Source organism: Lithobates pipiens, unplaced genomic scaffold (assembly GCF_037356315.1).
Source record: "Lithobates pipiens isolate NorthernLeopardFrog02 unplaced genomic scaffold, aLitPip1_a1.2 Scaffold_19, whole genome shotgun sequence".
Taxonomy (NCBI): domain Eukaryota; kingdom Metazoa; phylum Chordata; class Amphibia; order Anura; family Ranidae; genus Lithobates; species Lithobates pipiens.
The window spans coordinates 130064937-130092917 of record NW_027507764.1 but is presented as its reverse complement, the minus strand read 5'-3'; the positions used below and the strand labels follow the sequence as shown (position 1 = coordinate 130092917).

The 27981-nt window shown below is 42.0% G+C and overlaps 1 protein-coding gene across 10 annotated transcripts in view; it reads left to right on the top strand.

Annotated features, from left to right (window-relative positions):
• HDAC9 (histone deacetylase 9) overlaps positions 1-27981 on the top strand; it is an 880403-nt gene that overhangs the window by 608025 nt on the left and 244397 nt on the right. The gene's annotated exons all lie outside the window — the stretch shown is intronic.

Here is a 27981-nt window from a genome sequence, read left to right as displayed (position 1 = left end):
TATTACAATTGTATCTAGGGAGATTAGCTGCATTGGAGGAAGCTTGCTCCCATAGTCAAAACAAAGCCTAAGTTAATGACTGATTGCCCCTCTGTCACCTCAGTTGGAAGAGACCTACTCACCAACAGGGAGGTACAACTCCTCTGGGGAGTCTTACCCATTTCCCTGGAAAGCATAAATCAATTTCTTACAGCCCTCAGGAGTGTTGAGGCACCTGGGTACTGCCCTGCTAGATAAGCTAAGGAAAATAATGTTACAACCCCTGTCAATTTAATTTTTTCTATATCTAGTCCATTGGGGAAATTTCCTTTCACTTCCTGTGCCAAATTCAATCAGAAAGTGAGACTGTATCCAATAAAGTGAGAAATTCCCTGGTTCCCATCAGGGTCACAAAAGGGTCCCTATTGGAATGTTTCCCCTTTATTCATGTTGTGGTGGCAATCCAAATTTGGGTTTTTCGTTCACTTTTGCTCTCGATGATAATTGTAAATGTGACAAATAGAGAGGGTCAATTATATCTGGCAGGTGTTCTAATCCCTTTCCGCTATAGCCCAAAAAAAACTTTTATGAAGGCCACTAAAAAGAAATAGAGGACCTTCTCAAAGAACTTGCCCTCCTAAAAGATAAACAAGAGGATTTGGAGAATCTCTCATGCAGGAGCATATTCTGCATATATTCTGCATATTCACGGCCTGCCCAAATCCATCCCAGACTTCATCAGCTTGGTCACAGCACTGTTTAAGAAGCTCACCCTTTATTTCATTCCATAGACATTAGAGATGGATACAGGTCACTGGTACATAAACTACCAAATGGGTCCACTTGGGACTTAATGGAGTGCCATGATTTAGTGCAAAGTACTATACTACATACATAGCTCAGTTTTTTTCATCCAGCAAGTAGGCTGAATGAAAAAAACGAATCTGATTCCCCCAACCACACATTTGAAGTGAATGTGGATATCCTCCCCACTGTGTCATTGTATTTTTACAGTGAAGGAGTTAGCTGGACCCCTCCACTGTCAAAATGCACTAATCAGTGCTGCAGCTGATTGAACTAAAGTTTTCTAGCAAGTCCATTTGTGAACAGCTCCTACTGAACCTGTCAAATTTCGATCCATCCATGGCCAACATTAAATGTAGGACCCTGTGGCTCTATCTACAAATTCTCAGAGATTGTGAGATCTGGTGCTGATGGGGTTTCCCTTCAACTTAATTGTTATCTACATAAGAAAGCAACACCATACCACCTATCTGAAGACCAGCAGAAATGATTTTAAAGCAAAGGGTTAAGGGCCGTACACATGGGCCGAATATCAGGTGTCATCAGCTGGGTCAATAGAAACCAGCCAACATTCAGCCTGTGTGTAATGCAGCTGGTCCAACAGAAGCAGGCCGTCGACCACCTTCTGTCGAAGCGGCATGACCAGAAAAGGTCTGCCAATTGGCATCTGATCAGCAGTCTCAGCCAATGGCTGAGAGCGCTGACCTGTGTGTTCTGCTAGAGGGGCATCACAATAGCTTAGTGGGGGAAATCGCTGTACTAACATTGGATAGTTAGTAGAGCGACTCCTCCCAAGCTCTTCAGTTTGTTTCTTTCTTTGTTCAGCCTGCTGGGCTGAATGAAAAAAACAAATAGTGTTACCAGGCTTTACAGATTCCACCCAAACAATGACAAAATTCACAGCCATGTTCTAAGGAGGAATTTCCCCACTGCACATTAGACCATGACCTAACTGATGGAGGGACCCAGGCTCTACGGTTACCACTACTTTTTATTCATAAAAATACCTGAGATGGGCTATTTGTTGACCTATTCTGTTATTTTCGTTTTTTTACAATTCAGTGACTGGAGGTTGTATCACTGTGGAATGCCCTTTAAACATTCATGGCATAGCCTAACTCTAAGTTTCTCTGTGGTTGCCTATATATTTTAGGAACTTTTATGCCTTTTCTCCCTGTGTTTAAATCACTTCACAACTTCCAAATAATATGTTAACCCCCCAATTATCTTGCTTTTGCCAGAAAGTGATTGACCTAATGCTCCTCCATGATGGTTACCCGCCAAATGTTTTTCATTAGTCTCTGCATGTCCTCATGTGGCACTCATCTTTGGTGGCCACTTATTATCCAGTTCAAATTATCAACATCAGATTGATGCTTTGTATCCCATGTTGGAACAGACTGTAATTGCACATCCTAAATTCTCCATGCAAGGTGCTGCTTTGTTTTCTCAAATGCCCCTGTATATACTGTTAACACCTGGCACATGGGACACTATGTTTTTTTTTTGTAATTCCTTTATTTAATGCCAGAAAAAATAACAGGCGCATGGACAACATTAATAAAACATACAGAATTCCAAAACATAAACCTTTCGGTAGCACCCGGGTGGGAGATATAGAGACCACCCCAACATTAAGCTGAAACTAAACATAGAAGCATACCCGAACAGGGGGCTATAATTCCCCTCTAAGACCTCCGAGACCAAATGAGCAATCTGACCCCACCCAGGTGGGCGGTAATCATCACTTGGCCATGCATTACAGTGAGAAGCACGGATTTTGTTATTTTATAAAGAAAGAGGAAGTGAAGCGATGAAGGGAAAGGGGTTACGGAAGAAAGGGACTACAGGGGGGGGGGGACCCGAGAGAAAGGAAAAGAGATCAGGACAGAGAGACAGACCAAATAGAAGAGGCAAAGAAGAGACTCCAGGCCGGATGAAGCAAAAGAGCTGAACACGGAAGAGCAGAATAGTGACCGTGGGCGACACCAAGCCACGGGGGGGGGCCAGAAGCCAGCAAACAGCGATCCTCTCTCAACGGGCAGCTAAAGCGACCACCCGGAGGTAGGCCTCAGTGTAGGTGAAATGTTGCCAAGGTCTCCAAGTCTCACGAAAGGCCTCCTCCTTATTGTGAAGCTTCGCTGTGAGGTCTGTCATATCTCTTAATTCCTTCACTTTACAAAACCATACAGCCAAAGCCGGCGGGTTCTCCGATTTCCAACACAAAGGGATACAGGCCTTTGCCGCATTCAGCAATTGAATAGTCAAAGAATTCCCATACTTTTTAATGGATCGCTCCGACAGGTGCAGCAAGCAGCCCGCAGGGTTCCCCTCCAGGGAGACACCCGTCAGATGGCCAATCGTGTCGGTCACCCCGCGCCAGAAGGGGACCAGCTTGGGACAGGCCCAAAAGACATGCAACATGGTTCCCTCCGCCTCCCCACAGCGCCAGCAACAGGCAGGCACCTGGGGGAAGATGCGGTGGAGAACGGATGGGTCCCTATACCATCTAGATGAGATTTTGTAGCACATCTCCTGAACCCATGTAGCCATAGAGGATTTCTGCGCAAAATGAAGGATCTTCTGCTGTTGATCTGGAGTAAAGTGGGTGCAGAGCTCCGCCTCCCACTTGGCCACGAATGGGGGGCATACCCCTCAGCCGGATGAATCAGGGCAGAGTAGAGGAGCGAGAGGCAGTGCCGCACCGGCTCCCCCCGATGACAAATCCGCTCTAACAACGTGAGGGGACACTATGTTGTTTTGAGTTTGTCCTACTACTGACAGGCTTTGCAGGGGGTACAATGTGCTACTGTTTGCCTACCCTCCTACATTTATATCTGTGTTGGGGAATTATTGTTATTCTAAGTTCCTGTTTTTATTGATACCTGGAAAGATATTTCTTAAGTGACGATTATAAACCCCCTGCAAGTCTGCGGGGGGCATTCATCCCTAATAGATTTGTATTATCCAGCTAGACCACCTTACATATTATGTTAGATTCCATGTTCCAACACCCTTAAGCGGAGGTCATAAAGCACATAGTTCACCCTTCAATACATTTTTGTTGTTCATCGGATTCTGGTTATTATAGGTATTGTTGTTATCTCTTGGCACATTCTCCTGAATCAAATCCATGCTTGCTTTCTCAGACCCCATGAAACCAATAGTACTCATAGAGCTTGCACACCAGTGCTCAAAACACGCAAACACCCACCCTAACTCTGTCTATTCACACCAGACTTTCCTTTCTTAAAGTGATACTAAACTTTTTTTTTTTTCTTTTTTTTTAAATGACAAATATGACATACTTACCTCCACTGTGCAGCTCATTTTGCACAGAGTGGCCGAACATCCATTTCTGGGGTCCCTTGGCAATTCTTGCAGCTCCTCCCCACATTATATAACCCCCCTGGAGAAGCACTCTCCTGAGGGGGTTACCTTGCGGGCGTGCTCCCGAGTCCAGCGTTCAGCATCCATAGAGGCCGAATGCAAGACTCAGCCCCACCCCCTGTGCCTGTGTCATTGGATTTGATTGACAGCAGTGGGAGCCAATGGCTGTGCTGCTATCCATCTATCAAATCAAGAGTCGGGAACCTGTGGAGAGAGGGACGGCGGGGATGCTCTGATGGAAATTCGGGGCTCAGGTAAGTAAAATGGGGGGCTAGGGGGCCGGTGACTGTAAGGTGTTTTTTCACCTTAATGCATAGGATATATTAAGGTGAAAAATCATGGGCCTTTACAACCTTTTTCATTTTTAGAGACACTGACAGGCTTTGTTGAGGGTCTGATGTGCTGCTATGGCTCCCTGTTGGTCCTGCTCAGCATACCTACCTTCCTACTTTTATACCTGCATTAGGAAAATATTGTTATTCTAACTTCCTGTTTTTATTGGTACTTGAAAATATGCTTTCATAGAAATTTCTTGAATGGCTATTATAAACCCCTGTAAGTCCTTGGGGGGCATTCATCCCTACTAGATTCTTATTATCCAGTTAAACGACCCTACCTATTATTTTAGATTCCATGATCCAACACCCTTAAGCTGAGGTCATAAAGTGAATAGTCCACCCTTCAATAAATTTTCATTGTGCACCTGGATTCTCTTTATGATAGGTATTGTTGCTATTGCTGTTTTGTGTACCTTTTGTAGTAAAAATTCTTCCTGCTGTTGGCTCAGCAGACACAATGTATGCGCTGTCAGGAATTATATTAAAACTTCCAGACTAACTCTTGGCTCATTCTCCTGAATCATATTCATGTTCCCTCTCAGACTCCATAAAACCAATTTTATTCATAGAGTTTGCACACCAGTGCTCAAAATGAGCAAACACCCACCCTCACTTCACCTATTCACACCACACTTTCATTTTTTTATTTTTAAGATATACTACTACTTACCCCCCCTTTTTCTAATCTGTTTCAGCCTTCCCTTCACCCCCTCTCCCACTGGGGTTGACTTGACTATGTACACTTCCTTATTTTCTCTTCTGTTTTCACTATTATCAATGGCTCTTAACCTCCTTAGATGTTCTGGGCATTAACTCTTTATTCAAAAGGGTCAAAGTATTGAAATACATGCATTCCAAATTAATGTTGCATACTTTCAGTAGACCCATATTCAAAAAGCCTCCATCCCCAGATAATTTAGTGCTTACTTCCATCAGGGCTTTCTCATGTAGAGACTCTAACTTAACCCTTAATCTCAAACTGGACAAATTCCCCTTGGGACACAGTTTGATAAATTCGAACAACTACTGCCCCAATACAACCTTCATTACATACACTCTTTCCTTTGTTGCTAGTGACAGCAACAAACAGTAACTTTACACACATGCATAGGCCTTTACCTACCCCACACAGACACTTCAATATTCAATGAATATATCTACAAAGACGCTCTTTTTTTGTTATATTTATCACGTGGCCTATTAAGGTTGAAATAGACTTAGGCCTGCTGACCTTGAAGAATTCATAAGTATGTTTTATTTGTATATGTCGATATTATCTATACTTTCATGCAATGGGCTTGTAGACTAAATTTGACATTACACCAATGGCATGTATATGTAGGTTTTTCACTTGCATTTTCTGACCTGTACTTGCTAAAACTATCAATAAAAACGATTGAACAAGAAAGTAACCACATTGGTGTTTGCAGTTCAGCTTCACAAAAATAAACTTTGATTGGATGTATGAAATTGCATCCTTACACTTTGTTCTTTGTACATTTAAATAAATAATCCGAAAGACTATAATGGTTGAAATAGACAATACGATACTGCCAACTTTCTTTTGTTTTAATAAAAAGGGCTTAAAGTGTTCATAAAGGCAAAACATTCTTCCAAAGTTCAGCAGGAACCTGCCTAATTTAGATCAGTGTGTGGCTGTCCCTGCTAGAGTAAAGTTGATCATTTGATTAACTACTGTTGAATTGTCATGCTGGAAAACGTTTCTTGAGAGTGATCCAGCAGTCAGAATACAATGTCCCGGTGGGTGGGAGTGACTCCTTCATCCACCTCGTTTGTGCCTGTTGGCGGAACAAAAAACAACAATCCGTCTTTTATGCCCAGCTAATTCAAATGTTTATAGTACAGATAGATAGATTCAGCACCTCAGCACCTTATGTTCTGGTGAGAACTCTAAAATTTGAGATTTTATGATACTGTCTTGGTGACAATGGTATCGAGTACAAATAGAGGGGTCCATTTCTGCAATAGAGATATAGAAAGCAAAAAAACCTTGACAGAGGTTCTAACCCTTCCCTGCTAAATCCAAAATGAAAAAAAAGCAAAAGTGTCACGGTCTTATTTCATTAGGGAATACCTTCTTGGACGGCAAAAAAAACGTCATGTTACCAAGCATCTCTTAGTAAACACATAGATGATATCATTGTTCTTTGATGTCCAGCACAGAAAAAGTCCTGATTGTTGCTCTATGTTCCAAAGGGAATCGAATGCTGTCCCAGTTTATATTTTCTGACAGACATCAAGATTGCATCAAGTGAGACTTTCTGAACCCCTGCTGAGAACATGAATAGGTGTAGACATCCCTGTGCCTTGAAACACAGCTAAGCAAGGTCTAGTGATGTTTAATGAAAGTGGCATTTGAAAGGAATACAGGTCCCACATGCAAGCCTTATCAGAATCAGAGAGTTAAGAATTTGCCCTTCAAGTTTACCTTGTGTCCATTTATATTAAATATAAATTGGCTGATATTTTAAACAGATGAAACTGAGTAGACACTGCAGATTAATCCTGAAAGATGATTGCTCGTAGTTTCCATTATGTTGGGTAAATACGTGGGCAGGGAGGACCTCTGCATTCCAGCTGTGAGACTGATTACCTAGCAGATACATGTACTATTAACCAGTGTTCCTCCTAAAGGACTCCTGGAGAGTGTGGTTTGTTACAGTTGGCCACCAATTACAAATATTACATGGCTTATTTCCTTTAAACAAGATTGTTCAAACAGTGTAATATAAAGTAACTATTCATCTTTTAAAGAGTAGAATATGTAAGTATTGAGGAATTAAAATAAATACACCAGGGACATTCATATAGACAGCCGCATAAATAAATCATGCAAAGACCAGGACATTAGAATAGCATGTACAAAAATGTGGTTTATTTATAAGAATACCCTCACAATTTGTATTCTTTTATAAATGCCCCTACATTGGTCATACACCAGAACATGTAGCTAGTGCTACAATGTATTCAAGTGTAGAAAGTAACTTTTCCTAAGAATCTGAGATAATGACCTCTGTGTAGAAGTATAATATCAATAGATCTGATTGGAGAAAACTGGAGCACATATAGAGTGATTGTCTAGCAGTTTATCAGATTGCATATTTCATTCTAGATTGTAAGCTTTAACGAGCAGGACCCCCTGATTCCTCCTGTATTGAATTGTTTTGTAACTGTACTGTCTGCCCTCATGTTGTATAGCGCTGCACAAACTGTTGTAGCTATATACATCCTGTGTAATAATAATAATAATAATAATAATAATAATAATAATAATAATAGAGGTATAACATTATTAGTTACTTTCCTTTTTCTAGTTACTATGGGAAATTGTTTCATTTTTGCTCCTGAAATTTTTACTTTCAAAATATTTTATTTTATATTAAAGGCACTTACATACGTAAAACAGTACACAAACTAGCAGTAGCAGGGAGGGCCTGCTGTCACAATGTAAGTAAAAAAACATGAGACATTAGTGAAAAACAGACAATATCAAGTGTGTACAGTCGGCAAGCCCTTCCTTATCGAGGGGCTACATCAATAAGAGGTAAACGGAGGGTGTCCCCCCCGGGAGAGCCCCCCAGGTAGAACTATTAGGGTAACTCCCAGGAGCCCCCATCCCGACACCCCTAATAGGGAACTTGCTGTGCCAGGATGAGGGAGTGTCCTCCCAGGCCCCTCCCTCGCAGAGGGGAAAAACAGTCGGGGGATCGTCTGCCGTGGGTACCGCAACATTAAATTGGACTGTATGGTAAACTTGTCAATTACAGCTCTGTTGAGCAAACCAAAATCTTAGAACGACTAGAAGGACAGAGAAGAGAAGAAAGGAGAAGAAGAGGAGAGCAGAGGGGTCGGGGGAGGTAAGCTATGTCCTGAAAGGGTGAAAGGATATAGCGAGGGAATGTTTCACAATCAATGTAAGGATGGGTGCTTTAGGGGTGAGGTCTGGTTCCTAGGGGAGGGCCTGGGGGTACCCCCGGCAGCAGAGAGATTCCCATGTAACGGGCCCAAGGGTCCCACACCTTTCGGAATTTAGGTGTGGTGTCTGACAGAATACCTGATAGTTTTTCTTGGGACATTATCCACGATATCTTCCTCTTAACTGCGAGGAAGGAGGGTTTGGGTTGCTTCCATGCGGAGGCAATCGCAATTTTGGCTCCTAATAGGATAAAATAAGTTAGTTTCTGAATGTTACCAGACATCAAAGGAATCGGGGTATTGAGTAACGCAACCTCTGGAGTTCTCGAAACCCGGCAGCCTGTGACTAAGTAAATCAAGTTGAATATTTTAGACCAGAACGAACGGAGTCTAGGGCATTCCCACCAGATGTGGATCATGGAGCCACGAAGTTGGCACCCCCTGAAACATAAGGGATTAGCCGTGGGATATATTCTGGCTAGCCTTACTGGAGTGAGGTACCACCTGGTTATCAATTTGATGCTAGCCTCCATTAGTGAGGTGTTCTGGATCCCACGAAAGGATCTGGCTAAGGCCAGCTGCCAGGATTCGAGACTCCCAGAGGTCTGGAGATCAGATTCCCAAGCCGTCATATAGGGGGATTTACCCGTTGGGGAAGTGAGAGCCGTGTAGATCACTGAAATACCACCCCTCTGCTCCCCGACTCCACCACACCAGGCTTCATATTCAGTAAAGGGAGGAGGAAGGGGTTTGTTTTTCCAAAGTGAGTTTAGGTAGTGAGATATTTGGTGGAAGCGGAACCTCTCTGTGTTTGGAAGCTCTAAGTGTTCGATACAATAAGCTAGGGAAATCGGACCCCTGGAATTAAAAAAGTGACCTATCCGGTATAGTCCCTTGTCCAACCACCATCTGAAGGCCTCAATGTTCAGACCGGGGGGGAAGTCATGATTACGGAACATGTGAGCAAGGGGTCTTATAGTGGAGACTAGGGAAGGCTCTTTGCGAAGGCCGTCCCATAGGGCACAGGAGTGAGAAAGGGATGGGGACATGATGGGCGGCCTGGCTTTGGGCGGGCACCATAATAAAAAATCTAGTGTATAGGAGGGTACCGCACAGCGTTCTATGGACTGCCAGTCCGGTTTCTCATATTTGGAGTAGATCGAGGAGAGTTGGGCTAGGCGAGCTGCAAGGTAGTATTTGTGGAGGTTAGGCAGACCCAGCCCCCCTCTGCGTCTATGCAGGAAGAGCGTGTTTTGCGGTAGACGGTATCCCTTATTACCCCAAATATATTTCAGTATTTTGCTTTGCAGAGAGCAAAGGTGGTCCTTCCGAACTGGTATTGGCAGGGCTCGAAAGTAGTAAAGGATTTTGGGGAGAAAGGTCATTTTTATGGAGTTAATCCGGCCAAGCCAGGATAATTCATGTTTAGACCATGAGGAGAGGTCGGTTTCCAGCTGTCTGTATAATTTGGGGTAATTGTGGGCATATAGCATCTCTATTTTAGGTGTGAGGGAGATACCCAAGTATTGGATGGCAGTGTCACTCCATTGGAACGGAAAGGATTGTTTGAGAGAGAGGACTTGGTGAGTGGGGAGAGAAACATTCAACGCCACAGACTTGGAGTAATTAACCCTCAAGCCTGAGACCTTGGCAAAGTCGTCCAATACCCGGGATAAGTTGGGTAGGGTTGTGAGGGGGGAAGTGAGGAACAACAGTATGTCGTCCGCGAAGAGTCCACATTTGTGCGTTTGACTACCGCATTGGACACCTCTAATGTCCATATTGTGGCGGACTGCGATCGCCAGTGTTTCAATGGCTATTGCAAATATGAGGGGGGATAGGGGGCACCCCTGTCTGGTCCCCCTGGTGATGGGAATTGGCTCAGAAAGGTATCCCTGCATTCGAATTTGGGCCCTCGGCTGGGAGTATAAGGCCTGTAATAAGCCAAGGAAGCGAGCCCCAAATCCCCACCTGTCAAAGAGCTGGAAGATGTACTGCCATGAGACCGAGTCGAAAGCCTTTTGAATATCTAAGGAAAGGAGGAAGCCAGATTGTCCGGATCCCCCTTCCCAATTAGACTGCAAAATGGAGATAATGTTGATCGCCCTCCGAATTTGATCAGGTCCCTGTCTGCCGGGAATAAAACCAACTTGATCCTTGTGGACATAGCGTCCAATAAAGGAGGCTAGCCTATTGGCCATAACTTTCGTAAGAATTTTGAGATCATTATTAATAAGGGAAATCGGTCTGTAGTTGCTGACATCTTCCAAGTTCTTGCCAGGTTTGGGGATGACCGTGATATACGCCGTGTTAAGGTGGGGATCCAGGGGGTCTCCATTAGCTTTATGGTTACCGAGATTGGCCAGGTGGGGAGCTAGCGTGTTGGCAAAGGCTTTATAGTAAGGGATCGAAAGGCCGTCGGGACCAGGGGCGGAGCTTTTTTTAAGAGTCTTAATGACTTCCAGTATCTCCTCTGTCTGGAAGGGGGCTTCCATAACTTGTTTGTGAACGTCCGATAAGACCGGGATGGGCAGACCCTCCAAAAACTTTGGGAGGAGGTTATCTTTGGGGAGTGGGGAGCTACTGTAGAGAGAGGTGTAGAATTTCTGAAAGGCATTCAGAACTGTGACCGGATTAGACGTGGGCGGGAGTCCCGCGCTTCTGATCCGAGGGAGGGTGCTCAGCTTGGTTCTAGGGGAGAGTCTATTGGCCAGGAGAGTGCCTATTTTATCCGCCTGTGAGTAAAATTTGTGGCCAGCCCACCTAACTGATTTTTCAGCTTTCGTGGTGAGGGCGAGATTTAGTTCTAAGCGAGTCCTGTCTAGTATGGCCGTGGGGGTACGGAGGGGGTCCTTTTTGTGAAGAGCTCTGAGTTTAGAGTATTCCTCTTCTAGCTTCAGGATGGTTGATTGCCTTTCCCGTTTTATTTGAGAACCCAGTTGCATGAATTTTCCCCTAATGTAAGCTTTGTGCGCCGCCCACAGGGTCTCGGGGGAGACATCAGGAGTCGCATTAATAGAAAAATATTCCTTCAATGCTTTGTCGAGATCTATAACTCGTGATGGCTCCGAAAGGAGGGATTCATTTAACCTCCAATGCCTAGAATGTCTCCCACTCGAGCCCCCCAGGGCCGTCACAATTACAAGAGAGTGATCTGAGATCACTGTGTCAGTGATGGAGGCTTTGAGCATCCTGGGGAGGAGCGAGGAGGGGACAAGTATGTGGTCTATGCGTGCATATGATTGGTGAGGCGCTGAGAAGTGAGTGTAGTCTCTCTTTGTGGGGTTTAATTCCCGCCAGACATCGGATAGCCCATGAGCGTGTAGCAATTTGGCAATCCGTAAGCTTGCCTTTGTGGGCCTGGTTAAGCGGGGACGTGAGGGGGAGGATTTATCAAGTCCTTGATCAAAGGCGACGTTAGAGTCTCCTCCGACAATAACCGTCCCCTCTAAAAGAGGTGCTAAAATACGTAGCATGGATTCGAAAAATTTGGCCTGACCCGTGTTCGGGGCATAGTAGGAGACCAAGGAGTACAGTTGGTCCCCCACAGTGCCCTTTACAAGTAAAAATCTGCCCTCCGGATCCGCTTTTTCAAAACTCTTATTGAATTTGCATGTTTTGGCCATCAAAATGGCCACCCCCTTGGTCTTGGATTCCGCGTTGGCTAAGAAGAACTGAGGGAAGTGGGCATGTAGGTACTTGGGACTATACCGGATAGGAAAGTGGGTTTCCTGAAGCAGAATTATATCTAGTTTCAGGGATTTGTAGTAATCGAGGGCTTTTCTCCGTTTGATGGGGGAATTAAGACCCTGAATGTTGTGGGAGGCTATCTTAAGCCTAGCAGCCTGTGGATCAGCCATGGAGCAGAGGGGGAGCCCAGCATCTGAAAACGACCTCACTTACCCAATCTATAGCTGGGTTCTTGGTAAGGGCATTGAGATCGGTGGCCCGAGGATGTCTCCCAGGATACCATGTCGACTGGGTTGGCTCAGCCCAACCTGAGGAGAAAAAAAATAGTGTCATGCAAACATTCAACGGGGGAAGCTTACCATCAAGGGGGAAGAGAAGGGGAGAAAGGGCAAGGAAAGAAAGGGTTCCTGAGAAGAGAAAGAGGAGATCAGGGCAGGAGACACCCCCCGAAATCCCAAGCAAACACAATGAAGACAACCGACCCATAAGGTCAGGAGTCCCGACCCTCAGACGCCTGGGATAGGCCGAGGGAGGGAGAGTTACACATGTGGTCCCTCGCGGAACTGGGGACCCCTAGTCGGGTAACTACCCGAACTGTGAAATCAACTTTAAATAGCAATAACATAAAAGCTGCGATATACATAAAAAGGAACTTTTCTTTTGAGGCACGGCTAAACATAATGCCTAGAAGACACTGGGGCTAAGAAATGAACGCTGTTCTTAAGGCATAAGGAAGGATGGTACATCCAGGGGGGGTGCTGAGGAATGCAGCCCCCTGGGAAATCCTCAAAGCAACCTTGGGGCCCATTTCGAGGGTATGTAAACAAAAAAAATATATGCGGGGTTACGGGCAGTCCAGTAGATGGACAAAGTACTGCATAGCGACCCGGATTATTGGAGGCAATGGGGATAAGGGTAGAACAAGGGTAGCACAAGTCCTAGGCAAGGGGAGGGCAAAAAGGGTTGGAGGGCCAAACTTTCCAAGTTTGGGGAGCAGTCCTCCGGCCCTCTCCAGGACCTCGGACGGTCAGTCACAAAATGGAGAGATTGGTAATGGGACTGGAAGTTGCTCAGGTGGGTGCATTATCCTTGACCTTCTTGGCTCTTCCGGAGGTCCATAACGGGGATTGTGGGCTGTTAGGAGTGGGTCGTTTGTTAGATCCCTGACTAGGGTTAGAAGTGTCCATGTCAGCTTCTTGAGAGATGATTTTCAGCTTGGTGAGGAGCTTTTCCCCCTCGGGAAAAGTGGAGAAGGCAAAAGACTTCCCTTTGTCCGTGAACCTGACCGCAAAAGGGAATGCCCATTTGTATTTTATGTCTTTGTGGGACATTGCAAGCAAGAGGGGTTTTAGAGCTCTTCGTCTCTGTATCGTGGAGGGGGAGAGGTCCGCAAAGATCTGAACCTGGTGTCCCTGGTAATTGACGTGTTGCAGGGATCTGGCTCTCTTCATGAATTCTTCTTTCACCGAGAAGTGATGTGGCTTGGCCAGAACATCTCGCGGGGTGCCATCCTTCCTAGGGGGGCCGAGGGTTCTATGGACCCGGTCAAGTTCAAGCTTGGTAGCTGGGATGTCTGGGATTAGCTGTTGAATGAGGTCTTGCACCGCCCTGGACACATCAGTTATTGATTCTGGAAGCCCGCGAATTCTGACGTTATATCTGCGTGACCTATTTTCGAGGTCATCTATACGGGCCATGGCTATGTCCAATTGCTCCTGTACTGAGTAGATGTGTCTGGAGTTTTGGATGGATCTGGCTATGGTATCCTCCATTTTATGTTCGATCGTTTCGATCCGGGAGCCTAGGTTAATAAAATCAGCTTTCAATTCCCCCGTGATTTGCAAGGCAGTTTGGGAGAGGCCCCTCTCTAATAATTCAGAGAATTTGCCAAACAGGGCATCCATGTGGGAGACTGGGTCTGAATGAGCAGCCTCGTGGGGGGCCATGGCGGTCTGGGTAACTCTGTAGGTCCCCGCTGGGGAGGGAGAGAACTCCTGGATGGTGCGTTCCAGCAGAGAGACCGTGGAGGCCGGGGACGGTGTGGCTTCCTTGGGGAGACCCCTGGGGTTGCCTGGGGTGGCGTGGAGAGGAGGAAAGTCTGTATCTGACCTGAAATCCACTGTGCCTGCGGATCTGTGATCCTGAGACAGGAGCTGTGCTGCGGTGGCCATCTTGGATTTCTCCCTCACGTCCAATGAAGCGAACAGCGGGCCGAGATTGCGTTTAGCCAGTCCACCGGTCATTCAGAAATGTGCCCCAACACTTCGGGATTCCGCCCCTATAACTCGGGAAGCGGAAGGGTAGCCGTGCCGTGCGGTAGGGGTTCCGTTGTTCCGCGAGGCAGCGGAGCTTTAGATGATCGCGGCCATCTTGGAAGCCTCGCGCATGCGCCGACCTGCTCCTGAAATTTTTAATAACTAAGCCCTATAATCTGAATTATCTTGGTTCTGATGAACTTGTATCTTCTAAGACAGAGATACTTTTCAGGATGAGGCCATGTCACCTTTTTTTTGCAAGCAGCAGCCTTTGATGTAACTACAATGTAGTTATATTTAGAGTAATTCTGTCCAGGTAAGGAAGATAGTTTGGGCTATGATCTTATACTAACGAGTGTATGCTACAACCTGCTGTCTCTGTGAGACTGAACACTTCAAAGTATTAAAGTGGTATTAAAAGACCACTACAACTTTGAGAGCACTCTTATTGGAATTGTGTGGTTACTGAAACGTGATAACCTTCCTGCCATGCCAACAATAGATCAGTCAATTAGTATTTAAAATATACCAGGATCATACTTTGCCTATTATTATCTGTTCACAATAGCCACTTCAAGTCACTTCAGTCACCAGTAAAGCCCAATCTTTGCAAAGCGGAAATATTATACTGGGGCAGTTGATGTCTGTTAAAATCCAAGGAAAATATCACAATTCTAAATTATATTATGTTCTATGGTACCTATATTTCATTGAGAGCATATTCATATACATTAAAAACATTAAAAACTCTTTCCTTACTGGCCATGAAGGATATAAACCCCTTCTGTGTTCGGGAAGGTGCTCAGAAAACCTACTCGTAAGCTCTTTTCATAAGGGTTAGTTGTGAAGGATCACTCCTGCATCGAGTGGTGACTGTGAAAGTTTTAAATTACACTTCATTAAGTCATCAACCCTGGACATGCATTTATAACTTTCAGGCTGTAGAGATCTTTGCTAATTTAAAGACAGCATACAAGGTTCTCTGGTCCCTTTACTTAGTTATACTACACATTGTATAAATGGGGTAAAGTTTTTAAAATTGCGCAGACCCTTTAGTAAATCCTTGGATCTCCATACCTGAAAAATTAGGAAAGTTCTTAGGTAAATCCAAAGTATGTACATGGAAACTGAGCAACAATGGTTACATTCTGCTGTGAAACCAGAACAGGAACTACTGTGCAAATGAGGCAGATGAAACTATTTCCCATTACATTATTCAAAAGCCATGTTTCTCTTCTTGTATATGAATTAGGGATTCCTAACATATTGCTTACAGAATGTATATTCTGTGGGGTTAATGATTCATTAGCTGTACCATATTTCATTAATTAAAGTGACAGCTTAACAACATGCAGGAATACCCTGTTTACCTATTAAATCACAATAAGAACAATGGAGTTAATTCTAGCCCTTTAGCTATATAACCCTTATGTTTTTATGCTAGCTCGATCAGGAAAAGAAACAGGAACCCCGACACGAGTCAGATGACCCCTTGCTCATTTTGGTAACCAACAGTCTATGCTGTAGGCTCCAGGAACAATAAGGGACTGTCTCGTCGCCCTGGCCATAGGACAGACAATGATGGCTCAAGTGGGTTTACAGTGATGGACAGGCAGGCATTTGTAACCTTTGCCACTGAGGTTAAGCCTTTTTTCCTGTGCCCATGGGCAATACAAGATTAATCTTACCTATACTGAGTATGGATCTTGACCCACTTTATTGAGACCATTTTGTTGATTATCGCATGTAGATATAAGATTTAAACATATAGTCGTGTATTAAAGATACCTGCTCTGTTTACAGGCTTCTAACAATTTCTATCTTATAGTGTCAATATTTTAGTCCCTGTCTATTTTTGCTATACTGATGTATGTTACAAAAAGGGTATTACTCGTACCTTGCTGTTGGCTTGAAGATCTGTTGATTTTTGCTTAGCTACACATTGAATGTTAAGATCTGTACATTAAACTGTTAGCAGTTCAGTAAGGAAACTTTAAACTTAAAAGTGCAACTTTAAATTAAAAATATGTCCAAGCCCCCCATACCCCCCTCCTCACAAGCTTTTGTATCAAAAAAGATCATGTATTTGCTAGATCTCAGATTAAGAAAAAAAATACATTTTAACTACCCTTTCAAATGGTGTGGAGAGAAGGTGCTGGATCCAAAGCTGGGCTTTCTAAACAACCAAATGCTGAAGCCAGTTTTTTTAGAAATTCTATCCCAGCATCCAACTAACTCCCTTGAGTCTATTTTCATCCTTATTTGCAATTTAGGCCCCGACTAAGGGAGAGTTTTGTGACCTCTGAAATGCATTGGTTTCTTATCTTGACATTTAATGATGAACAGGATTTCAAAACTATTGGCATAGCCCTTTTGTTTTTTTACTAGACTTTTTTACTGACCCTGGCTTTTTAGGTTGGCATAGCCCTTACTTTTTTAGTGGTGATCTTTCCATCTTGAGCCTGGCACATGAAAAGGATGGCTGGCAACCATATGGAATATGGTCAATCCATTTGAAGCATGCAACAAAGTGAAGACAGGGAGTGTCTTTATTTTTTATGGCCATGTGCTAACCCAAAGTGGAGACAAGCTTTGTATCAGGCTGTACGTGTTACAATTAGTGGCAGGCAGTAATGCCTGTGCCAGCTCAGGTAAAGCAGTTTTAAACCCAAAAGCACATATTTATTATATTGCAGCTTATTAAATCTTAGATGTAATGGCTGTATTTACTTTTTAGGCTTTCTTTCTTTTATTTTCATCTGGCGATCTAGCCAGTAAGTCTGTTGTTTGTCAAAACAACAAGCTCTCTTGCAAGAGCTATCAGTTACAGAGATAAGACAAACCATTTAACACTGGCAAGGGTATTTACAATGTTCAGTTTTTTTTTTCTTTTTTTTTTTCAAACAATAAAATGTTTTATTGAAAAACAAAACAAAAACAAAGGCAGTTTACAATTTACATTTCGTATTGACAGCATTTGGTATACATTCGGTACAGTGGGGGAAAACCAAGGGTACCTGTGCAGGTTATTCTTAACATACATTGTTATAACAAGTGGGTCAAGCGGGTACAGAAATAAACACAGTGTATTAACCGGTATGTTAATTAGAGTGGCAGAAGGGTAAAAGACTCAGATATACCTCAAAGTATTATGTAGCTATTGCATTGCAAGTAGCAGCATTACCTAACCAGAGGTCCCATATCTTGCCATATTTAGACGGGCAGCCTCTATGATCATAGATTTCCTTTTTGTATGGGAGAACCTTATTGATAGCAGTCATCCAGTCCTGGAGTGTCGGGGACGTAGATTGCAGACACCTTCTAGCTATGAGCAGCCTAGCAGTGAAAAGCGATTCCTGGAGGAATATTTTGCGAAACTTGTTAGAGTTGGGATCTGGAAATATCCCCAGTAGGCACTGCTTTGGGCAGACTGTCAGAGGGGATCCCATTTCATTGTGAATACATTTTACAATATGGGTCCAGTAGTCCTGTATAGCTGGACACAACCAGAGGATATGAAAAACAATGTTCAGCTTTTAAGTATTTATGTAAAACCTTTATCCAAAAAAAAGTTTGCTGTAACTGCTTATAAAGTAACTGGAGCTTGGCTTCAATTGTTAATGTATGTGAGTCTGTTAGTACATCTAACACTACCCTCAGATTACCAATGCTGCTGCCCAAAAGTGCCCCCTGTGCTCTTTCATCCACAGTGGGGGCACACTAATACAGGAGGTGTGTTACTGGGAACATCACCAGGTAAATACAGAGAGAAAACAAATGCAGGCACCATATCTGTTGATTGGTAAGCTGCAGTATATTACATTTTTTGTTTGATATCGCTTTAAGGCTGCTTACACATTTCCTATTAACCTCCTTAGCGGTATTCCTGAGTGAATTTTCAATACCAAAATTGGTAACCCCCGAGCCACACTCGGGATCGCATCACAGGATCCAGGCTAAGTTACTTACCTTGTCCCCAGGATCCTGCAATGTCCCCCTGCTGCGTGTGCGAGCTGTGTCTCCGCTTGATCTATCACAGTGCCAAGCAACGTTCCCTGCGAGCGTTATGACACATAGGGATGGAGCGAGGCGCCAAATTCAAAAAGTTAAAAACACATTACACATACAATACACTGTAATCTTACAGATCACATTGCTTTATCAAATTATTTTACATCGCTTTTGTCCCTAGTGGTTTGTCCAGTGCCCTGCATGCAGTTTTATATTATAAATACTGTTCTTTCTGCCTGGAAACTGGAGATTGTCCATCATACATCATTACATCAAAGGCAGTTTTAGACCAACTAGAAAACAGCGATAATAAATTAAAATCACTTGCAGAATTGAGCGATAGTGAATCGTGGGGAAATTCGTCATCAAATACCTAAAACTAATGACAATGACAATTCTGCAATTGAGCAAATTTCAGTGTTTTTGATTTCATTTCATTATTGAATATTTTTTATTATTATTATATTATTATAATTATTTATAGTTATTTATTATATTATTATTTATGATTTCGTGTTTCAAACTTTATCATACCCAGGATGTCTACTAGACTCTTTTTTTGGACAGATTTGTGTGTTATGTAACAAGTGAGTTATTCCTAAGAATTACAGGCTTACAATATAAAATGCCAAATTTCCATGCAAAACAATGTACCGCTTTGAGCATCAAAAATCTAAAATAATAATACCGCCAGGGAGGTTAAGGTAATGCTGAATTTGGTATAAAGTGAAGAACTGGGATAGCAATGGGTTGTAGAATCAAGCATGCTCTACATGTTTACATTTCTGCTTTTCATTTCACCATAGAAAAGATATGACTCCGGCATATGTAGACTGTCATACTAGACAACATAAACTAAATTACAACAAACTGCATACACAGATTATTGCCACGAAGAATGAAAGTGTTTTATGCTTCTATTACTTGGTGGCAGAAAGCTATGGGTTGAACCCAGTCAGCCATGCTGTCTAAAGGGACATAGTAATGTTTTAAATCACCTAGTATACTGAAAACTATGAGTGTCCATTGAGCAAAGTAACTGTAGTGAAAAGGCTTCTGTTTAGGGATTTGTAGCGGTTGTTTGCTATTTGTTTTACTCACTTGTGACAATTCATTGTAAATGGATAATAAGTGCAATTAAGTTGTGAGGTCACACTCCTCTGTTGTTGCTAGAGGGTATACTGACCCTAGGAGGTGGGAATTATGTGATGCATTAAACTTCCCCTGCTAAAATGAAGAGCTCAACATATGGTGTAAATTTTGTTTTGTGACGCACACATGCCAAACGTGTCACACTCCGGATGCTTTAGGCTGCAGATTGGAAAAGTATTTTGATTTTACTGTTATTTAGGTTTGTTTTATCTTTTATGCAACCTACGTTATATTGCGCAGAGCATGACTGGTAGGATCTGACTGATATTAGACTCACAAAAATGTTTTCAAAGTTCCTGTTAGGGTGGCTGCTTAGCTCACTTCTGTGCATTGCGTGGGGGGTGGTGCACATCAACAGCTTGTTAAGAAAAAATTTAAAATGCTGTCATTTGATTTTTTTGTTAACTATTTGTCTGATGTGCCCCATGGACAGTCCAGTTTCCTCATTCTTTCATAAGGCAGGCATTAGGTAACAGGAAGCTAATAAAGCCTGTATTCAAGTATTTGTAAATCCAATCACTCAGATTTCATAACTTGTTAATGAATATTCAAAAGCCATTTTCTTTATATTGAAAACAGCAGCATTCATTAAAGTCATACATGGCTGCCACAAAGGTCCTCTTAATATATTATATTTTATTATTACATATTATATATATATATATATATATATATATATATATATATATATATATATATATATATATATATATAGTGCCTTGCGAAAGTATTCGCCCCCCTTGCTTGAACTTTTCAACCTTTTGCCACATTTCAGGCTTCAAACATAGATATAAAATTTTTATTTTTCATGAAGAATCACCAACAAGTGGGACACTATTGGATTTTTGAAACTTTTTTAACTAATAAAAAAATTAAAAGTGGGGCGTGCAAAATTATTCGGCCCCCCTGCGTTAATACTTTGTAGAGCCACCTTTTGCTGCGATTACAGCTGCAAGTCGCTTGGGGTATGTTTCTATCAGTTTTGCACATCGAGAGACTGAAATTCTTGCCCATTCTTCCTTGCAAAACAGCTCGAGCTCAGTGAGGTTGGATGGAGAGCGTTTGTGAACAGCAGTTTTCAGCTCTTTCCACAGATTCTCGATTGGATTCAGGTCTGGACTTTGACTTGGCCATTCTAACACCTGGATACATTTATTTGTGAACCATTCCTTTGTAGATTTTGCTGTATGTTTGGGATCATTGTCTTGTTGGAAGATAAATCTCCGTCCCAGTTTCAGGTCTTTTGCAGACTCCAACAGGTTTTCATCCAGAATGGTCCTGTATTTGGCTGCATCCATCTTCCCCTCAATTTTAACCATCTTCCCTGTCCCTGCTGAAGAAAAGCAGGCCCAAACCATGATGCTACCACCACCATGTTTGACAGTGGAGATGGTGTGTTGAGGGTGATGAGCTGTGTTGCTTTTACGCCAAACATATCGTTTTGCATTGTGGGCAAAAAGTTCAATTTTGGTTTCATCTGACCAGAGCACCTTCTTCCACATGTTTGGTGTGTCTCCCAGGTGGCTTGTGGCAAACTTTAGACGAGACTTTTTATGGATATCTTTGAGAAATGGCTTTCTTCTTGCCACTCTTCCATAAAGGCCAGATTTGTGCAGTGTATGACTGATTGTTGTCCTATGGACAGACTCTCCCACCTCAGCTGTAGTTCTCTGCAGTTCATCCAGAGTGATCATGGGCCTCTTGGCTGCATCTCTGATCAGTCTTCTCCTTGTCTGAGCTGAAAGTTTAGAGGGATGGCCAGGTCTTGGTAGATTTGCAGTGGTCTGATACTCCTTCCATTTCAAAATGATCGCTTGCACAGTGCTCCTTGGAATGTTTAAAGCTTGGGAAATCTTTTTGTATCCAAATCCAGCTTTAAACTTCTCCACAACAGTATTACGGACCTGCCTGGTGTGTTCCTTGGTCTTCATGATGCTCTCTGCGCTTTCAACAGAACCCTGAGACTATCACAGAGCAGGTGCATTTATACAGAGACTTGATTACACACAGGTGGATTCTATTTATCACCATTAGTCATTTAGGACAACATTGGATCATTCAGAGATCCTCGCTGAACTTCTGGAGTGAGTTTGCTGCACTGAAAGTTAAGGGGCCGAATAATTTTACACGCACCACTTTTCAGTTTTTTATTTGCTAAAAAAGTTTAAATTATCCAATAGATTTCGTTCCACTTCACAATTGTGTCCCACTTGTTGGTGATTCTTCACATAAAAATAAAATGTTATATCTTTATGTTTGAAGCCTGCAATGTGGCAAAAGGTTGAAAAGTTCAAGGGGGCTGAATACTTTCGCAAGGCACTGTGTATATATATATATATATATATATATATATAATTTAAATATATGTGATATAGACACTCACTGGCCACTTTATGCCACTTTATTAGGTATAGAGAGGATAGAAAGGCAACAATAACTCAAATAACCACTCGTTACAACCAAGGTATGCAGAATACCATCTCTGAATGCAAAACGCATCGAACCTTGAAGCAGATTGGCTACAGCAGTAGAAAACCACACCAGGTGCCACTACTGTCAGCTAAGAACAAGAAACTGAGGCTGCAATTCGCACAGGCTCACCAAAATCGGACAATAGAAGATTAGAAAAATGTTTCCTGGTCTGATGAATCTCAATTTCAGCTATGACATTCAGATGGTAGGGTCAGAATTTGGCATAAACAACATGAAAGCATGGATCCATCCTGCCTGGTATCAACTGTTCAGGTTGGTGGTTGTGTAATGGTGTGGGGGATATTTTCTTGGCACACTTTGGGCCCCTTAGTACCAAGTGAGCATCGTTTATATGCCATGGCCTACCTGAATATTGTCGCTGACCAGGTCCATCCCTTTATGACTACAATGTACCCATCTTCTGATGGCTACTTCCAGCAGGGTAGTGCACCATGTCACAAAGCTCAACTCCTCTCAAACTGGCTTCTTGAACATGACAATGAGGTCACTGTACTCCAATGACCTCCACAGTCACCAGATCTCAATCCAATAGAGCACCTTTGGGATGTGGTGGAACAGGAAAATTGCATCATGGATGTGCAGCAGACAAATCTGCAGCAACTACTGTGTGATGCTATCATGTCAATATAGACCAAAATCTCTGGAGGAATGTTTCCAACACCTTGTTGAATCAGGTCTGAACCAGTACTAGCAAGGTGTAGCTAATAAAGTGGCTGGTGAGTGAATATACTGTATATTTACACACTGCATAGTGTCTATAATATTTATTGGACATTGCGCAGCGTGAGGCTGTGGATTGCTTTGCACTGTGCTGCGTTGGAAAAACGTACAGCTTGCCTTACTGTTTTTACTGTTTGTTTGGTTGACATTACTAATACAAAGTAGTTCTGCATATAAAGAAGACCTCATGCTGCCTCTAATAGCTGATTATAGTAATGCATTTGCCAAAATATTCACATGAAATTTCCCCAGGTGTGCCTAGAACAGCATAATCCATAAATACATTCTTGGTGCTCTCCTGTTTTTGATAGAGAGGTTAAGTACTATGAATCTGACTTTCCAGACAGGTCGTCAAAACCTACAGTACACAAATAACATAGCAGTACTATATTTAGGAGTGGAGGAGTTGAAGTGTTTTAAGATGGGTCCTAGAGTTGTCCATGTAATAATGTCCAAGGGGCTGTGTGCAATAAAAAAAGACATCAATGTTTCCAGCTTGTTCCTTTTATCCCAGGGAACCAATAATGCAGGGCTTCGAAAGGACGGATGGTCCAGAAGACATCACATTCCTTGCAAGCATCGGTGCACCATGTCCCCTATCTGTCTAGGACCTATCTTGTGAGAAAGGTCAGACTGCAATAAGAGAGTACAGCAATAAATATGCAATAATACAGGGGTACAATAAAACTAAGAGCACTTAATCCCCCTTCCCATTGCTCACAAACCAGTTTCAAAACAACAACAGTGCAAAATAATTCTTGACCTTTTTTATACATGTTAATCCCTCTCTTTCCCAAGGCACTTAATACTAGTCTAGGCTTCTAAATCAACGCCACAAACTTGTCTTCTGCCTGATGGTTTTCATCCCTTTCTTTTAAATGGGCTGACCTTTTCTAGGGCTTGAGAAAGACAGTTTAACAACACATTAAGTCAAATATAATTTGAGACTTTGCTTATAAACAGTTTGGAGCATTCAATCCTTGTGAGTTAAGCAAATCTGACATAACCTAGTGTCTCCAGATCCAATAAGCAATATAATGATTTATTTAGATCATGCAGAGAACTTGGACTTGGCAATCAGTCCACAAGTAGTAGAACCTGATGCCAAATGCTTTTAAATGGGTTTAGAAAAAAAACATATATTTTGTCCATGTTTATAGAGAAGTTGGTCCTGGTTGTTCGGTATTTTGTTTCAGAAATCAAAAGCTTTGATTGAATAATGGATTAACATTCATGTCTTGCGGTGCTGGCGCCCTGGGCTCAAAGGCCTGCTTAGAGTTTTTTAAAGTTCTGGTATGTTTGCATAGGGCTACATCTGGTGTTTTCTGGCGTTTCTATCCCATAGTTAAAGACATTGCTGGTAGATGTTTTCAACTGTGTCATGAACATTAAGGTATAATGTATAATAAAGTAATAGTTATAGATGGAGTTTGATGAGCTAAGTCATCCACCAGATTTTTGAGGACCTCAAGATCTCCTAATTTTTTTTCTGCTTTGAACTTATAGGAGGAGATTTATTAAAACTGGTGCACTCAGAATCTGGTACAGCTGTTGAAAGTAACCAATCAGCTTCTAATTTCAGCTTGCTCAAGTAAGCTTTAGAAATAAAACATGGACACTGATTGGTTTCTATGCAGAGCTGCACCAGTTTTTGCACTCTCCAGTTTTAGTAAATAACCCCCTCAATGTCTTTTCTTGTGACTACAGGTAGACTTCAGGTTCTTTCTAGTTTTTAAGTCATTATAAATTGCTTAAATGTTCTTTTAAAGTAGGTTTGAATAGATTATGTTTATTGTAAAATTAGTTTAAGTGCCCTGAGCATTCTTATAATTATATAGGGAATTTGAGTTAAAAAACAACACTTCCCTCAACACATTGAGATTTAAAGTGTAAAAGGCAATACTTTTTGAATTTAAATTTATATATATATATATATATATATATATATATATATATATATATATATATATATATATATATATATATATATATATATATATATTTGATTAGGGTGGGGAAGGATTAGAACCCCTGTTTTATTGCTATCTGTGTCCCAGCTTGGTAGGCTTACCCTGTCTATTTGTTCTGGTGATCACTGTCACCAAGACGGAAAGTGATGGAAATAATAAAAATATTAGCAATGTCTTCAAAACAAGAGGTGAGGGTAAATCTGATGATAACTGTCTTGACAATTCACCTTACTTTTAGAGATTTCCTTATGCTTTCTATTGAATCTCTGTACCAAGAAGTGAAGATAAATTTCCCTAATGGGACATAGCCACGAAAAATCTTTATCTAATACTAAGAAAAGTTTGTGTTATACATAGGCTATATAAGCACAATTATTTTAAATCAAAAAGTAAATACTGCTAGTTTGCATATTTTCTTTGGTGCAAGTTGTCGTTGCCCAATTCAGTCATCCTGCTGGTATTGGCTGCATTGTAATCATGTTACTTGTGACTAGCAGATGTTTGGTAGGCTGAGGAGCTCAACAGTTACAAGGACTTTTACTTATTGTATAAAAGAGTCCTTGTTTTACTGTATTTAGTTACATAAATCTTTACTGCAAACACTGCAGAGGAAGTCGAGACTGCAGAAGATGTTAGTGAATACATAATATGAATAAAGAAAATATTTTGTGCATAGATATTGGACGGAATAGCTTATCATCTGCTTGCTAACACCACCTAGATCCCAAGTGTCATTTGTCTAATGCAGATCTGTGAATGAAAAGCTAAATTGTGGTGGGAAAGCAAGAACTACACATTTCATAGAACACATTTTTTAGATACGGCCCCTTGTATTCCAGGACACTGTCTCTGGTGCCCTAGAGGAGGTTTTCACCATGTCTGTTTGTCGGAGCCCCACTGATAAACACACCTGTGTTTTCTAGTATGTTGGCTTTGTACTCGTTCTGCTGAAAATAAGCACAGCATCTTCATTGAGGAAAGCTATGCAAATTTTCATTGCAACTACTACAAAGCCAGCGGGTGGTCTGAGAAGATTTATTGCTCTGCTTTGCATACACCTGCACTGTGTTATTAAACCTGAGAAAACTTGAAGAGGAAACACCACAGAGAGGAGAAGAAAGAAAGAAGAAATTATACTAATCTTAGTGAACTATCCATATGATCTGCTTTAACAGTTTGACAATGCTTTCCTATTGGCTTCACAATTTTGTTTGTCTAAAATCTGACATAGCCATCAAAATGATGGGAGTGTAATATTTGGCTGAAAATGGCAAACTATTGTAGAAAACACATCAATTTGCTAGTCTTCACATTCCTGGAGTTAAAGGATTTGTCTACCCAAAACTTTCAGCTGTAGAGGGCAGCTGGAGTCGTGAATCACACAATGGTTTCTAATGTCCGTGTAAGACTGTAAAGGGTAAATCTGTACACCCAATTTACACTCAGTATCCTGCTGCTCTTTCCATAATGTAAAGTAAAGAACATATTCAGTAATTTTTTTTTTAGAGTACGTAGGCTGACCTGAAAACGATGGAGCGTCTTCACAAAGCCTCTTATAAAAAAAATTGGGGAATGGCTCAATCCACTAAGGCCCCTTTCACACATGTGGACAGTATGTCCTTATTTCATTTATCTGTTTTCTGATGAAATACAGACATACATGCATCCCTATGGGATAGTGGGTGTCAAAGGATGAAAATCTGCTGACACCCAAAATCGTCTGTCTCCGCTATGGTCCGATTCTGCAGACAAAGGAAAATCCTATTTTTCTATTTGTCTGCAGAGCGGATCGGATGAACATGGACAGACGGTCCGTGTTCATCTGATCTCCCATAGAGAAGAGTGGAGATCTGACCGCCCTGTCATCCGCCGGTTCAGCGGGGATCAACAGAGCGATCCCCGCTGAGCAAGCATGTGTTCACGGGGTGGATCATCACGGATCCGTCCCGTGTGAAAGGGGCCTAACATATACCTAAAACTATTTTGGATGTGATGACAAAAGGGTAAACCCCCTATTTGAAACATCTCCCATTATAGACAATTAAGTCTATTGTGTCAAGCTTGGGCACATTTTGGACCGATCTGTATATGAGGGAAAGTGAAAATTTTGTCTCAAGTGACCTAACCCTTCTGTGGACTTGAGAAGGATTACTCCTGAATTCATAGCTGAAGTTTGCCCTGTTTGCAGAGTGTTCAAACTAAAACTAGTCATGATTAGGAGGAACTTTTGATCAATACAATATTAGCACTGGGGCCTTGGAATTATCTTATTGCCAAAAGGAGTTGTAATATTTGGACTACGTTTTTGACTGCTGGGTTGCCAAAGGTAGACTACTAGACATGTGCATTCGTTTTCGTCCGAATGCATTTTCGTCCGAATTTCAGCTATTTTCGTTTTCGTTTTGACAAACGATAACGAAAGCACAAAATCCGAAAAACGAAAGATTCGACATAAATAAATGCTTTATTTTCGTTTTCATTGTTACAACAGTTCGATATAGAATGGGAGATTCGACATGACTCTGACAATAATCTGTGTCTATAGAACCTGTGGTCGAATGTGCCTAACCTTACCTCTATTAGTCCAAGATTATATAGAGAAAATATTTGACAGAGAGAAAAGATTCTGCAGGTTACTGTCCTAAAAAGTGCTTGGGGACCCGGGTCCTGCCCCAGGGGACATGTATCAATGCAAAAAAAAAGTTTTAAAACGGCCGTTTTTTCGGGAGCAGTGATTTTAATAATGATTAAAGTGAAACAATAAAAGTGTAATATTCCTTTAAATTTCGTAGGGGGGGGGTTGTCTATAGTATGCCTGTGAAGGGGCTCATGTTTCCCGTGCTTAGAACTGTCCCTGCACAAAGTGTCATTTATGCAGGAAAAAAAGTCCTTTAAAATCACTCGCAGCTATTATGAATTGTCGGCTCCCGTAATACAGAGAACACTCATTGAAAGTCATTGATAAAAAAATAAATAAATAAATTTAAAAAAAAGTGTAAAAAATGGTTAAATAAAACAAACACACTTTTGAAAAATTCCTTTATTAAAAATAAAAAAATAAAAAAAAGATTCCAGCGGCGGTAATCCACTCTTGCTATCCAGCGACGGACGGTCATCTCTCCAGCGATGGCTCATCTCATCCAGCGCAGCGAATCTATCCTTCATCTGTCTCCGTGTAGGAGACACTGCAGGCATTCCGGCGGCTGACGTTTCTTATATACGGAGGGCGGGGCCACCCGTCAC